Source organism: Orycteropus afer, unplaced genomic scaffold, assembly GCF_000298275.1.
Source record: "Orycteropus afer afer isolate SDZICR_OR568_19922 unplaced genomic scaffold, OryAfe1.0 scaffold00141, whole genome shotgun sequence".
Taxonomy (NCBI): Eukaryota; Metazoa; Chordata; class Mammalia; order Tubulidentata; family Orycteropodidae; genus Orycteropus; species Orycteropus afer.
The window spans coordinates 6,588,645-6,605,664 of record NW_006921728.1 but is presented as its reverse complement, the minus strand read 5'-3'; the positions used below and the strand labels follow the sequence as shown (position 1 = coordinate 6,605,664).

Here is a 17,020-nt window from a genome sequence, read left to right as displayed (position 1 = left end):
TTAGGAACATGAGAAGGATTTGACATGGCATTGCCATCTTTGAAGAAGGGGTCACATGATGAGGAATGCAGGTGGCATCTAGAAGACAGAGACTGACCCCTGGGGGACAGCCAGCAAGAAAACAGGGTCTTTAGTTCCTCAAGCATGAGGAAATGAATTCATCAAACTGGATAAGCCTGGAAGTAAATTCTTCCCAGAGCTTCCCAATAGGAAACCAGCTAGGCAAGACCTTGATTTCAGTCTTGTGTTACACAAAGTAGGTAATCCAGTTGAGCTTTTGACTGATGAAAATTGAGTTCATAAATGGGGTTATTAATTTATTTTTGTATTTTTATTTTAGATTTACTTTTTTAAAATTTTTTTATTGTGATGTGGGTGGAAGTTTACAGAGCAAATTCACTTTCCACACGGCAGCTCACATACACTTTGTCTCATGACATTGACTGCAATTTCCCACACCACCACCACTCCCCTCCCACTTCCTTACCACAGTTACCTCTTCCCTGTGTCCTTCCCTCCCATGTACTCCTGCCCCCCCCCCCAGTTGTCTCCCTGGGCATACACAGCCCTTCTATTCTCCCATGATTGATCTCTCCAAGGAGTGTATCTACCTAATGTAAATGTTCACTTCCTATGCCTGTCTTTTGTTTGGCTGGAAGCCATGGGAAGTAGGTTCTATTTCAGACCAGAAGGGTAGCTAGAGGCCATAGTCTCAGTGGTTCTATCAGGCTCTATCAGACCAGCAAACCTGCCCCCTCCCTTTTTTTAAAATGATTTTGAGTTTTGTTTCACATTGTTCTCCCACTCTATCCAGGATCTCCTACATAGATCAAATGGGGTTATTTTAAATTGCTACATTTGTAAGGTAATTTGTCGTGCAACAATAAAATAAAAGCTAATACGTGATTCACCCCCCCCCCCCGGGGCCTCTTCAGAGAAATAGAGAAAAATCCACAGTGAAACAAACTGGCAAGCAATAGAAGCCTCATGTTTTCTGCAGTCAGCGGCTAAAGCAATGAGGACCATCAGATCATCATCCTTGCTTGGATTATGTTTGCTTATAATGTGACATTAATCTTTTATGTAGAAAGCTCTTTAGCAGACTCACTGATGGGCACAGAGCTATCTGAAAACCTATCATGTTTGGAGAGTTGATGCCTGCACCAAGGTCAAGTGCTCATGCTTACACTGGTGTGATTCAGCTTATGCATGTTTTGTTGACCAAAATTCTCAACTATGAGATGTTACTTCATCAGAATGGGCAGAAAAATGACTGAGAATACACCCACTCCTTGCTTACTGACGTGGTTAGATTCCAAAGATCAAGTCATCATTATGTGAAAACTGGCATTATGCAAAAATGGAGGATGACCACATCAGATCACAAAATGGAGGATGACGACATCATTACATAACTGCCAAATCACATCATTACATAAGTGCCAAACCACTGAGAATCAAATCTTAGCCAAGTTGACACATAACCTTAACCATCACAGCCAGCTTTACTCTCACCTAGCAACTCAGTGTTCATTACTGCCAGACATACATCATTAATGCACAAAATAGACTTTTTACTACTGTCATAAATATGAAATGTCAGATAACAAGACAGTTTCTAAGTGAGGAATAAGTATACAAAACATTCTGAGCCAACTGCCCTGTGTAATGTCCAGAGGAGGACAGGGCCACGTCTGAAAGGGTACAGGGCTGGTCAAAAGCAATATTGTGTGGCATCCTGGCAGTGGTCCCAGGAGCATATTCCTGAGCCCTAGGCACACATCACCTGAAGCAATCAAAAATTTCATGCAGGATCTGTATAGGACTGACCCGTAAGGGAAGTACCTAGGCCCTGTGAGAACAAGTAGATCAATAAGTTCTCTCTTTGCGGAGGCACCCTGTCAGCTCAGGTGAGTGGGGATGGATGGTGATAGGGTGTGCAGAGCAAGCCCCCATGGCCAGGCACTGGCATTACTGTGGGGAAGAAAGCTCAGGCCTCACTGGGCAGTGGGCCCAGCTGCCCTCAGCAAGATGTAGTTCCGCCAGGACTCACTTGGCCTACTGCCCACCCCCACTCTCCACCCTCTGTCTGCTCTCAGGCTCCCTTCATCTGAGTATGAGTCAGGGAATTGGGTAGGGAGGGAAACAGCGGTGGAGCAGAACACCAGTCTTTCTTTATGTTCTTGGGTAACTTCCAAACACAACAGGGAAGAAATACTCCTCTGAGGGAATCCCCTCAAGTGCTCTCCACAAAGGAATTAGGGGTGCAGTGAGGGCCTCTCCAGCTCTGAAGCCACAGCTTGATTACATATTGTACATCTTCTGCTGGAGTCTCAGTTTAGTACAGGCACCTGTCTCCTGGAGGGACTGAGAGGGAAACGAAGGCCCCCTGCTGTTCAGTGGTTGTCTCCGCAGGGTGGCCCCAAGAGAGAGGTTTCAGGAACTTGGTCTGAGGGCAAAGTTTTAGGCACTAGTAGTTCCCAAAGAATGCCGAACATGATATACAGTGAGCATACATGACCAAGAACAGCATGCCATACACTTTCCTTAAAAGCAAAAATCGGGCTGGGTGCAGGAAAGAGGCAACATGCCTGTCGGAAGAACTCTCTTTGGTGTTGAAGGAGTTTTTATGGTAATTTCTTTTTCATCTGACAATAGATTATTTAGCAAAGAGATACAAAACCCCATTAGTCTTATAAGCATGGCAAAATCAGGGCTTAGGAACAGCAGTGTCATCCATTTGGTTGACAGAAAGCATATGTTTTTGTACACATTTACTTCAGAATAGCCACATCAAAACGGAAATGTGCTTCTAACAGCCTAGCATGTGGCAGGCATTTTAATTGGTTAGCATATGGCAATAGCTGGCAATGGTTTGCAGCTCTGTCAGTGACAGAGAGTAAGGTCAGGTGGCTGCCATAAGCCTGTGTCTACTCACCATCTCCAGAGGAGACTAAAACCGAAAAACCAAACTTACTGTCGCCAAGTTGATTCCAACTCATAGCGACCCTCTAGGAGAGCACAAAACGACCCCACGAGGTTTCCAAGCCTGTAAATCTTCATAGAAGTAGACTGCTACATCTTTCTCCCATGGAGTGGTTGGTAGGTTCAAACAGCCAACCTTGTGGTTAGCAGCTAAGCTCTTTGACCACTGCACCACCAGGGCTCAATTCAGAGGAGACCAAGAAGGTGAAGTAGTGGGAGCTGCAATTTGATGGATGCTTTGTTTCAGGCCTAAAGACATATGTCTACTCTACTGCTATATTTCATTCCACTTAACATATAGAACTGTGCAAGCCACAATGCTGGCCCCTAATTAATCAGTGGCTGACTGGACAGGGGTGGTAATGGACACGCAAACTCTGGAAAAGCCGCACAGTTCCAAGAATAAGTGAGCAATTTCATCCCAATATGTTAGGTCCTAACTCCATGGAATTGATCATTGAAACTTGGGATTCAAAACACTGAAGTCCTCTCTTCCTTCAGTACTGATCAAAGCACATGACTCAGTGTCAACAAGGTCTGACTGCAAAGCTGCAGCATGTGATGCTGTGCTAAGGATGAATAAACCAAATGATATTGACACACATTCAATAAAATCAAGCAAATCACCCAGAGGCTGAGAGTGAAGCCAATAAACAGAAGTAAACATGCTTATTCCTGATGCCGTGGAGAACACGACAAAACACACAATCTGCTTTCAGAGAGTCCGCTACTTGGCAGGGGGCATGCACATAAATGAAACCCGCCAAGAAGGGTCACAGTGGAATGTGATCGTTACCCAAGTGACCCAAGTGAAGGTGTCGGGTATCAAGTGACAAGTAGTCCACAGAGGGAGGAGTGAGGGTCCAGTGCAGAGACATTCCCTAACTATATTAACCAAACCAGAATAACAACGGTAAACGTTCGCTGAAGGCCAAGACTCCTTCTTCTTCTCATGTTGGAAAGCGCCAGCACGATCCTGGGTCAGTATCAGCTCACAAAGTTCTGGCCAATTGTCAGGAAGCACTCAGCATGGCCCTGAGACTCCATACTACATTCCAAAACATTTCTTCTCCTATTTCCTGCACCTTTACATCAGGACCTCCTGCCAATACCCCCTATGGACACACACATACTCACACACACATTCCTCGAGTCACTACCCTAAGCAAGGCCTGCCACCCTATAAGAATCAACTACCCTCAACTGAGGAAACAGGAAGGACCCTGTAAGTCCTTGAGGGAAAGTCCTAAAGGAAGCTACGATATTTGTAACACTTAGAGGTAAATTCCGATGGTGTAGTGCCTGAAGCATTTGGCTACTAACCAGAAGGCTGGCAGTTCAGACCCACCAGCCACCCCTTGGAGGGAAGATTGGTCAATCTACTTCCATAGGATACTGCCTCGGAAAGCCAAGGACGGGTCACTATGAGTCGGAAACAACTGGACGGCTGTGAATTTGGTTTTGGTTTTTGTAAAGGTAAACACGCTATTTATAGCTTCCCACTTTTGGTAGTCCTAGTATACTCGACGGCACATAACAACAACAACAAGTATTTAATGAGCCTTTCTACAGCTCAACAATGGTGTCAGCAGTGAGAGAGTGACACAGACCCAACGTATCAAGGAGATTACATAGGAACAGGGAGAAGAGACCCTAAACATCCTAAAATATGGTCTCTGTATGCTAAAGGATGGTGAACCCTACCATCAAGCAAAATCCCAACCCTTCAGCCTCCCACTTAACAAAGCTTCTTTTAAAAATATTTATAAATATGATGGATATTCTAAGATCATAAGCAGGACCTTGGTAGGATCTGGCAAGGGTCCTTAGTAAGGTCTGGGAGATGGTATGATGACATTTAAGCATAGTCTTCAAATGTGTTAAAGGGGGGAAAGTCTTGAGACTATTCTGGGCAGAGGGGAGGGTGTGGGCAGAGACCTGGGGAACACAGTGTGCAGAAGGGACTGAAAAAAGCCCTGCATGGCTGGAGCTCAGTGAGAAGGGAGGCTGGAAGGTCACTAGGGCCTGGGCCAAGGGCCTGGTAAAAGCAGTAGTGGCTGCTTCAGGCAGAGCTAGGCCCCATTTCATTTTGTCTGAGATGACCCCTTACTACATCTGCATCACAGGCAAACTATGCTTCCTGCTGGAAATAGCTCAGGCAGGCCTGTGAGTTATGGATGAGCCTCCTAGTCAGCATGGAATAAATAGTTCAGGAAGCATGTGCTGCAGACAGGGTCTGAGGAAGAAGCAGTGAACTCCTATTGATGGAGCTTGAGAGAAGGAAGAGGGAAAAATAGCACCACTGCAACAACACAAGGGTGAGGGGTTGAGTTCTAGACAGTGGGAAGAACTTTTCCATCCTAGATAACTGCAGGAGGAACTGTGTTAGCATTTGGGGGAAAATGGGGGTCTGTAGTGCTGTTGGTTTCCTTTGAGGAATGTTTCTTTCTTTCAGAGCACATCATGTGGACTGTCTAATGGAATCCTCACAACCTCTCTATGAGATTGTTGTTGCTATTATGTGCCACTGAGTTGGACCTGACTCATAGCGACCCCTCTGTGGGTTTCTGAAGTGGTATCACTATGGAAGTAGATTGCCCAACCTTCCTTCAGAGGAGTAGCTGGTGGGAGGGCTCTATTATTACCCTCAGAAATACAGGGCTGGGAGAGAATGGAGATGGCTCATGACCAAGGCCAAACAGATGGGGATAGGGTACCCACTTCTAAGCACATGCCTGCAAGGACCCTGTAGCACCACCTCAAGGCAGGCTCAGGAGTGAGTGTGATAAAGCCAACCCCACACACCAGGGTCTACCCCACACTTGTCCATAACCACCCAGACCTGCCAAGCACCTCAGACGGACCAAGGACACAGAGATCTGACTGCATCTCTGGGTTGTGCAGAGGAGGAAGGGAACTGCAGAAGGGCTTGGGCCAGGTGCCCATGCAACCCTTCTCCCAGTGGTGGGCATGAGTCTGGGAATGAAAAGAAGACATGGCAGGATATGCCTGGCAACATAAAAAGGCATCCCAAACTAGGATCTGTCTTTCTGGATCATGTCCTGAGACAGCAGACTGATGGGATCTTGGCATAGCCAGAATACACTTAGCAAAGGCCAGAAAAATGTATTTGGCTAGGACTTACTTTGACCTGATTAAGAGACTTTAAACAAAATTTTAAGGTTGGGATAGGGGCGGGAGGAACATTTAAGAGAAGAGAGGGAAAAAAATAAAAAGTAAATGGCATAAAGGAATATAGTAGTAGATACTTTATGCAACCTGGAAGAAATAATGGAGAGGAGGAGATCCTGATGCTCTTTATAAGTAACCAGAAAGCTGGTCATCACCATCCTTGGGGGAAGGACCTATAACCAGGATGCGGCCACTGAAAGGAATTCTTTATCCAATAGAAACAGACATTACAGGAGAAAGCGGGTTTGAAAAACCAGGATGGGAAGCCATGAACGCAATACCCAAAGGGAAACAGGAAAACTAAGTGTGTTTGTTGAGAGAATATTAAAGGCTGGCCAGTCAGATGGAGAATATGACTGGTACCATCCAGAACACAAAACTGGGAGAGAAAAAAGAGAGCAAGGTGTGAGGATTTCAGAGTGTGGTCCTGCTCCTACTCAGGTGGGGCAGACCTTCACCTGTGCTGTCTAGTTCTCTTTGTCCCTCCAAAAGCCCCACACCAATGCCTCAGCTGATCCCAAAGGTCTCCCTAGACATCAGGTCCTACTTGGTCCTAAATGCAGTGAAAATAAAAGTCACTGTGTATTGAGTGTCTTCTGCAGGATTTGCACTTGCCACATACCAGTGCCACACTTGAAACCATACATACTTCACCCTGTTTATTTCTCACACCAACAATATGAAGTAATGATCAATGCTTCCATAGAAGAAATGAGGGAGGTTAAGGAACTTGTTCAAGGCTGCACAGTAGGCTGGATATTCTCAGATTGCTCTTCCAAGCCCATTCTCCATTCTGCTCTGTGCACTGCAAGGCCAACCTCTATAGAGAACAGCTCTATTTGCAAACCCTCTGACCTCAAGACAGGTTTGGTCACTGGGAGACACCAACAAAGCCTAGAAAGAAGGAGGACAGAGAGGCTGGGGTATTATATTCCTTCTTCCTTCATGTGGGGCCACAATTTGGCACAGTTGGCAGGCTAGTGTTTCTGTCCCATGGCTCCCCTCATGGCTACAGCTCTTACCAGCCCCCAGTCATTCCCCAAGTTCCTTTAGGACAGAGGTGGGAACTATTTACAGCTTCCCACTGATGCTACTCCCTGCTGCTACTCCTTTGATGGTCCCTGAACCTTGCCCAGGTCCACACTTCTGCAGAATCCCTTCAATGAACGCTTTCACTTATAACCATCTGGTTCTAACAGGGCCTCACTGGTAAACAGAGTTAATGGTAGCACAGCTGGGATACGAACCAAGGTTGCCTGGACTGAAACACCTGTACTATGAACCATGATGTTATACTGTGTGGTGGGTGACTTAAGCCACAGAAGAGAAGTATATCATCATTCCTGGTGTATGTGTGGGGGGCACAATACAGTGGACAAGAATGTTCTAACTCTGCTTTCATCAATGTCCCCAACAGCTGAGTCCAAAGTGTCCAATTGGAATCTCTCGTCATGCAATTTTTCTTTGAAGAGATAAACTGCTGGTAGAAAGAGCTGAACTTAATAAGTCTTTGGGTGGCTTCAACCAATTTCAATCTGTGATGGTGTCTCAATGACTTTGCCAGAACTTGGCTTTCTGGCAGGTCTTATGAAACCAAGGGTTAGGCTAGCCAATTCTATAATAGTTGCTCCAAACTATGTAGATTCCAGAGACCTCCCCAGTTCAGAGCTAATAACTAACACCATCTACTCTAAATTTGTGGTTTAATCACATAAATCTGAAAAAGGTCCCAAGAGAAAAAGCTCACAACTTTGAAAATTCTTTAGACTTTGCCTTTGGTGCTGGGCCAGTTCTTGCTAAGCTGTTCACTCAGATTTACTCTAGAGCAGGGTTTTTCAAGCTCAGTACTATGGGCATTTTGAATCAGATAATTCTTTGTTGTGGGAGGCTCTCTCATGCAGTGTAGGATGTTTAGCATCATCCCTGACTTCTACCTAATAAATGTTGTTCTGGTTACCTAATGCTGGTCTGACAAGAATATACCACCAGTGGGATGCCTTGAACAAACAGCAGTTTATTCTCTAACAATTTGGAGGCTTTAAGTCCAAGTTCAAAGTGCCAGGCTCTAGGGGCTGGGTGAAAGCCCCTCAACCTTGGTCTTCAGCTCTGCCTCTTGCTCCCAGCCCACTGAAGCTAGAGACTTTTCTTCATTCAGACAGCTGCTGGCTGCTGAGGCTGACAAACCCAAGGTTAACAAGTAAAAAGGCACAGTTCCGATGTTACCAAACCACATGGCAGGGCATTAATTCAACTCCATTGAACGTCTCAAGGTTGGTAGAGCATGGCAGGCTGCTGAATAATGACACGGCTACATGCAGGGTTCAAGCATGACATAGAGACCATTCCCCAAGCTGCTGCTTATATACAGGAAGCAGACCACATACTCAAAGCAGCTACTCAGCAGTGTGTGGTAGATCCCACCATGGAGTTGATTGCCAGTCTCATCATGGGGAATAACTACCACAAGCTGCCCAGCCACTCAACCAGGCCCAACACCAAGTTGACATACAACTTTAACTACCACAGATGCCAACAGTACCTCCCCTTCCATTTGTATCTTGAGATACTACCAAATGTTCCCTGGAAGGGGGGGGGGCACACAGCAAAATCACTCCTGGTTGAGATCTACTGTTCCACTGGAAAAGTTTCAATACAATGGGCACAAACTCAACCTACTAAGCTTTACAAAAGAAACAGTTTTTATCACCAGCACTGATTCATCAATCTAATGTCTATGCCTTCAACATTTAGCCCACCTTTGTCTTCAAAATTCACAGCTAGATTTTCTAAACAGGTTAGGGCCTAAGTCATCTCTGGAGATGAAAATGATACATAGTCAAAATTATCTCCAAAAGTCCTTTTAGAAGGTGTCACTTTATAGATACCATACTCATCTTCCAATCAAGGTTTTCATTAAGCTTCAATGGAACACCATAAGAAGTACTGGCCTTGCATTCATGAGCCATGTTACCTCCAAATATAAATCCTTAAACTCTAAAATCACATTTGATGCAGCAAGTTGTTCACACTTCTAGAGGCACATGGGAACCAGGAATTGCCCCCTGAAAAAAAACAAAAAAGAGACTCCTGCCCATCATCTCATTTTAACTCAGGGACATGCACTTGAGGTGAATGTTGGTGAGATTATAAGAACTATGTAAACTGTCATTCATACTTCTCTTTTATACTCTAGAGCATACTTATGATTGAGTCTATGTATTAAACACGTATTTTATATAACTCCAGTGTTGTATCATATAGGACAAATGAAGCCAGTTTCAAGTCCAATTATTCTAATATTGATTTTATTTCATGCAATAAACAGGAAATGGAAAGCAATTTAAGAGTAATTTTGTATCACCATCTTGAGCCTAAACCATGTGACTTCACATGTCCACCCAGGTTTTGAAGGCTTTCTCTGAACTTGTTTAAATACCTCTTCTAAAGCCAGAGTAGAGAGCTCTTGGCTTGCTTCAAACAAGGTCACGCAAGATGGACTCCAAACCTCATTAGTCCTCCCCTGCTCAGGAGGGCTGGTGGAGCTTCTGGCTAACTAGGTACCTGTTTCCTTGCAACAGCAAATAGGAAGACAAGCTTCTCCTCAAGGTTGAAGTGTCTAATTCCAAACTGGTAATGCTTTTAAACAGAAGCTCTAGGTCTTGTCAAATCACAGACACAAATATCAATGACATGAAAAGAAAAATTATTATTCTGGAAAAGATACACAAACATTAAAACCAAAGTCCTAAATAATGACACCCAACAAGTACATTGATTGACTTTGAGTGTTTTGGCTAGTTCATTTGTTCAGGCCTAGCAGGATGTGGTGGTGGTGTTAGCCACTGTTGAGTTGGCCCCTGACTCATGGTGACCTCACACACAACAAGCACAGAATGCTGGGAGCCACAGGCTTTTCACTGGCTGATTTTCAGCAGTAGATCACCAGGCCTTTCTTCTTAGTCTGTCACAGTCTGGAAGTCCACTGGAACCTGCTCAGCCTCACAGAAACATGCAAGCCTCCACTGACAGATAAGTGGTGACTGCACATCAGGTGCACTGGCTACAACTCAAGCCTAGGTCTCCTGCCTGGAAGGCAAGAATTCCACCACCTGATAACCAATGTCTCCTCAGCACTGAGCACCTCTAAATTAGATGCTCCAGTGTGACTAATAGAAAAACTCATTCATTCAAAATATATTTCATAGGCCAGGCACAGTGCCAGGCATTGGAAACTCAAGCGAACATAAAAAATATCTTCCCTAAAATATTTTTCAAGCTCAAGTGTCCTCTGAAGTCATAGTTGAGACTTTGTAATATTAAAAAAAAAAAAAAAATCATAGCTAAAGAAACCATTAGTTCTTCCTGCCAGCAAACTTTGACCAAATGCAAGCAGAACCAGGTGGCCTGAGACTGGGATACAACTATAAATTCCACTTTTAAATTCTCACCCAGAAGAGTTAACCCTTCCTCACTTTCACCTGGTCACTTATGGATGTTGTTGTTGTTTTTGTGCCGACTCATAGTGACCCCTCCTTGGGTTTCCGAGGCATTATCACTACGGAAGTAGACTGCCCCATCTTCCTTCCGAAGAGTGGCTGGTGGATTTGAACTGCCAGCCTTTTAGTGAGTGGTCAAGTCCCTTAGGCACTATGCTACCAGAGCTCCTACTTATGGATGTGGTTTTCCATTTAGTCAACAACCCAGTTTATCTGCACTTGCTAGCATATGCATTCACAAATAAATGGATATCTGAAATTAGAAGGAAATTCACCAAAGGGTATTTTAAAAGGCAGTTGAGGTCAGCAAAAGGTCTAAAGAAAAGATGATGTACTCATGATACAAAGGGTAAGGGGCCAGGAAAACTGGATTGTGGGAAGCAAAATATCCAGAAGGGAATTACTAAGAAGGTTAAAACATAGTGAAAAAGGCAACCAAAACATCTGAACAATTTGTATAGTAATTGTTAAATGGGAACTTAATTTGCTATGTAAAATTTTACTGAAAATATATTTTTAAAATATCCCAAAAAACCACCTTATGAGCTGACAGAAATGTTCTATATGATGAATGGGACTAGAAAAGTATGTGCATTTGTCAAAACCATTGAAATGATCACATAAAGTATGTGCATTTTATAGTACTTAGAACTCAATAAAGTTGATGTAAAAAATTTTTATAAGGCAACTGAATAAGTATCTCAACTATCAACTTGTCTATAACCATCTCTGAGTCTTCCATAGTTAACAGTCAGAATCAACATGATGACAACAGGTTTGGTGTTTTTCTTTTTTTGCGGGTTGTTGTTGTTTTGCCGTCGAGTCGGCCCCGACTCATAGCGACCCCTCCTTGGGTTTCCGAGGCAGTAACACTACGGAAGTAGGATTGCCCAACCTTCCTTCTGAGGAGTGGCTGGTGGGTTTGCGGGGGGAGGGGGAGTTAGATTCTCGAAAAGACATAGCCCAGATATATTACATTAAAAACTAAACTCACTGCCTTCGAGTTGCTTCCAACTCATAGCAACCCTACATGACAGAGTAGAACTGCCCCATAAGGGTTTCCAAGGCTATAAATCTTTATAGAAGCAGACTGTCTCATCTTTCTTCCACAGAATGGCAAGTAGGTTAAAACCGCCAATTTTTTGGTTAGCAGCTGAATGCTTTACCCACTGCTCCACCAGAGAGCCTAAATTACATTAGCTGTCTGCAAAAGTTCCTTCTCTATCAATTCTTCAGTCTTTATAGAGTGGCTGGTATAATCAAGCCTGTTTTCTATCCATGGTCCATGTGACAAAACTGAGTAAAGGGGAAATAGTTGTCAGTACATTAATGCATCTGTTTCCTTTTATCATGTTTATTCATTCAGCTGTTCATTCTTTCATTTATCAAACATTTACCAAATGTTTATTCTGTTCTTGGCACTGAGGGATAACAAAGGTGAGTATAAACGCTAATCGAATGGTCCACAGTGGAAATAGTGGAGGCCATGACTAAGGTGTTGGTATGGAGAGACAGGGTGATTTGAGAGAAAGGAGATGAACAGACAACTGGTGAGTGAGTGAATGTGGGTAGTGAGCACTGAAGGAGAGAAATCGAGAATTACATGCATGCTTCCAGCTTAAATGACTGGACCAAAAGAGAGGATCTTAACCAGATGAGGAATAGAAGGTAAGAATGGGTTTAGGGATAGGAGTTTATGGGTGACAGCTCCATCTGAATGTCCTTCAGACTGGTACCTGGCAAGTCTAAAGTGTGAGGGACATTCAGATGGAGGTACTTAAAGAGAATGGATACACATCCTGAGGTCAAGGAGACCAAGGTTAGATATACAGGCCTGACAGTTATCAGCACATGGGGTAATTAAAATCACAGGCATGGATCAAGGGCCCAGAGAGAGGGTGTGTTATGGTGAGAGAGAGGAGCTGAGGAAAGGTTCCTGGAAAAACTCAACACTTAGGTGGCAGGCAAGAGAAAAGTCAGTAAGATGACTTAAACAGAATGATGAGAATGAGTGAGACAAAATGGTGAGAAACAATGATAAGAAATGGAGAAGATGGGAAAGGAAAGTAGAACCTTGAGTTTGGCGATTATCTGGAGGGTTCAGGGGGACTCAGAGCTGCTGGATCTAGCAAGTCAGTAACAAGCTCCTGGAACTTCCCACTGTATCTGGTAGAGGCAGCTTTCTCAGAGGAAGTTCCAGCTTCAGAACGCTCCAAAGATGCATGCCATGTCCAGAGGTCCACAAGCCGATTTCAGGGTCACTGAACCCAGAGGTTCTCTTGAAAAAGCATAAGATTAAGGACTGGAAATCCAGCGTGTGATTATCTTGCAAGTACTGCATCACTGTGTGCCAACGTGTTATAAGAGTGATGAGGGAAAAGGTAGGAATGCTGTAGGGAAAGGAGTGATGAAGACAACAGGGGGGAAGTCAGGAAGTACAGACATGGATGTTAGAAAGAGCAAGAGAATCATTCTTTTGTGCTCTTCCCAGGTCACAGTCATTGACTGTGGAAATTCAAAGCACCACACTGACCGAAGCATCTTCATTGTTTGTACATGTGGAGGCTCCTGACTGTATCTGGAAGCATTCCCTGAAATCTCCCACCTGGCAGGAAATGTACTCATGTCTCACCCAGCCAATAAGCCCGAGTCCCCGTTCACCTCTCTGGATTCAGATAAGCTCATTCACTCCCAGTGCCTGATCTAGACTAGGTCTTGCAGCTTTTGATGCTCTTTGTTTTTATTAAAAGAGAACAAACAAGCTTATTGCTGTTGAAAACTTGAATCTTTTATGTAGACATACTTTAGGATTCATATTGGATGATAAAGGTTGGTTAACTATTATAATAATAACATTGGAAAACAATTCTCCATGGGTCTCTCACATTTCTGTAGTTTGGGAGCAGAAGCACTGACAACCTTTGTTCTGCGCTATCTTTCCAAGGATGTTTGAATGGCAAACAGCCTTGGAAGACAGAGACAGTGTGTCTCCCTAGAGCAAAGAGATGAGATGCTTTGTTTATTGCATAGTGTAATAAAGATACTGTCCCCCTCTCTCTGGGACAAAAGGGAGGCATTCTTCTTTTTTTTTTTTCCCCCTTTACTTCCATTGTGGTGAAAATATACACAAGACATTCACCAATATAACAACTTCCCTATTTACAACTCAGGGACATTGATGACATTTTTCAAGTTGTGAAGGAAGGCATTCTTGCTGCCCATTATAAAAGATTCAGCATCCCTAAGTTTGGGTTCCTTTCCTCAGATTCCACACACTGTGTGGGCAGGTGTCACTTGGCTCTATGTACATGACCCTGTGGGAGTTGCAGCTTGGAGAAACAGCACAAATGCTAATAATCTGGCTACTACTATTGCTATGAGTAATAAAGCCCTTTGTCTCCGCCCCAGCAGTTTTGTATCTTCTGCCAGTGTTCATGAAATTGTGGCAGGCCAACTTATTAGCTTACGAGTAGGGTGATGTGTCAGACCCTTCACAATTCTTTACATCTAATAGCTATCTGGTAGCATAGTGCCTAAGACACTTGACTATTAATGAGAAGACTGGCAGTTCAAACCCACCAGCCACTCCTTGGAAGGAAGGTTGGGCAATCTACTTCCATAGTGATACCACCTCAGAAACCCAAGAAAGGGTCGCTATGAGTCGGGTCAGACTCGACGGCACATAACTACAACAACAACAATAGCTATCTATGAAAACATCATCTTCATCATATAACGTCCTCTTTTAACAACTTCGCCAATGCCACACTATGCCCTGAATTTACTTAAGGTTTATACATTGTTTATACTTTCACAAGAACTCAAGACTGTTCAATGTTTAAAATGTGGTACAGGAAAATACAATCAGGTAACTGTGATTCATTACAGGGGGGAAAAAGGAAGGTTTTGCCTTTTTCCATTTTTCCAGACTGAGAATAGCAAGGTAGAAAAAACCCCAGTGATTTGCAAAGGCTCTCAATAAAGTCCTATAGCAGGTGTTGCAGGCAAAACCTTGGCCTCAGGTAGGGTTCCTGAGAGATTCTGTTAATTGACCAAATGGCATTAAGTAGAGGCAGTCAGGTGAGTTATGGGGAGGTGGGGTAGCCCTGAGTCACAGAACCACAAGGAATCTAATATCCTGCCAATTCATGAAATACTGAATGTCCAAAAGCTTTATGCAAGGAAACCAGCATGCGTTAGGCTGATGACTGACAATATTCCATTGCTACTATGCCAGTTGGAAATAGGATCACAGATGTTTCTGATTTCTGCCATGTGGATTAGGTAACCTAGGAGAGTGCCTACACCGGAAGAAGACTCAAAACATGTTATACAACGAAGGTGACAAAGATGCTCAAAGACTGGTACCAATGATGACAGCTGTGATGATGAGTAGATGCCTACATGAAAAATGATTATTCATTTAAATGAACTGAGCATTTCATGGTATAACCAAATATGTCTACATTTTATTTTGCATTTGAGGATTAGAAGGCCAGAGGAATTGCTATGCTTGTCAGTACTTCAAATGAGTCATTTTCCTCACTTTATTTCCATGATACAAGTTACCTGGATTTGACATCTGTGGTGACGATAGGTTACTTTGATATACTGACTTCATCTAGAGGCACATAAAAAATAGAAAAACTAAACCCATTGCCATTGAGTCAATTTCATGTGTTACAGAGTAGACCTGCTCCATAGGGTTTTCTTGGGTGTAATCTTTACAGAAGCAGGTTTCCAGGCCTTTCTTTCATGGCACTGTTGGTTGGGTTCAGTCTGCCAACCTTCAGGTTAGTAGTTGAGCACAAATTGTCTGTACCAAATCCTCAGAATAAGTTTCCCAAGACTTATATTGAAGAATTATCCCTATATATATAGACATAAAAGAACACTGTACATTTTTCTCTGATTAGTGAAAATAACTTATTTGTTTCTAGAGTCATCTGTGAGTTTTTTAAATATCAGGAGATGGACTTATTAGATAGATATTCTGATGTATACTGCCAGGACTTAGAAAAAGAATAAAGATGATCAAAGCAATGGATGGAGAGAGAGCCCATCCATATTTACCTAAAGTTTAGACAGATTATCTCCATTAATTAAAGTACAGTACAAATGAAAGCACACATATATCATGTTTATTTTTGCAAATAATACACCCATGTCAATGTACATACACACATAATGCACAAAGCATGCATAGGAAATGAATGCGTAAGGGGAATGCAATTTGCAGAAAAATGTGTAACACATGGGTTATTTGTGTAAAAATATAGTATGTTTGCTTCTTACTTCGGCCTAGTAGTTTTGCACAGAGGAAAAATACTCAGACCATCAGCACTAAGTCCATGCAGTATTGGAACAAACATCTGCTGTGAGCCACAAGAGGGCCAGATGGAAAACTAATTCAGGCACACATAGACTTGAAGGTGGGGGCAGTGGCGTAATTTATACAAAAGTTACAGCAGATTTAGCTGAGAAAGTTCTTGGCTGAAAGATCTGACTAGATGACATATAATGTTATTGGTATTTTACCATTAGCCCATCCTTCTCTTTAAATATATTTTGTAAGGGAAAGGAAATGTAGTTTCTAATGTTTTCATGTCTTGTGCTTCTAAAAGTTTCCTAGAATCTGAGTAAGGAATTTTAATAAAAGAAAACATAAACTGACCTTTAGTCCTGAGGTATATATAATTCAATAGCAGAAACTAGTTTTTCCTTTTAGTGAATATAATTCTTAACCGTAGATGGCAATTTTTATAGGCACTGGGGAGATGGTAAGCAAAGAGATGGTAAGATGTTATTGTGAACACCACCACAAACAATATGGTGCCATGAACCCATGAAAAATGGCTGGAATGGGAATGAAAAGACTGCGCTCAACACTGCCCATAAGCTCTTAAGCAAATCTTCCAATGTCTTTGAGTCCAGGAAAATATAAATAATAATGTCTCCCCCTATTTACTCAGATGCATAACAAGGGATTAAGTAGGAAGGGATTAAATAGGAGCCTTTTTGGGGAAAAGGGCAAAGCATTACAAAAATGTGAAGTGTATTATTGTCACAGGATTCCATGTGGATAAAGAGTGAAACTGCAAGTCAATCTCTGGCACATTTGGACGAAATAATGTCAGGTGTCTGGGGCAGGACAGACATCTGGATGTGTGATCATATTTTTTATTCTTCCTCCAGATGTTGGGACATTATAACTGTTAGGGATAAGCAAAAAATTACTTTGAACATTTGAAAATGGGACCTGGTAGAAATAATAGACCATTAATTGGATGCTAGTGGAGTGTTTCAAAGAACTCTAGCAAACTGGGCTCTCCACATCAGAGGGAAAC

The 17,020-nt window shown here is 42.9% G+C and overlaps 1 protein-coding gene across 1 annotated transcript in view; it reads right to left on the bottom strand.

Moving 5' to 3' along the window:
* The window catches only part of FHOD3 (formin homology 2 domain containing 3), a gene marked incomplete at its 5' end in the record, with an annotated part of 759,322 nt that overhangs the window by 110,393 nt on the left and 631,909 nt on the right, over nucleotides 1-17,020 (bottom strand). The window lies entirely within an intron of this gene.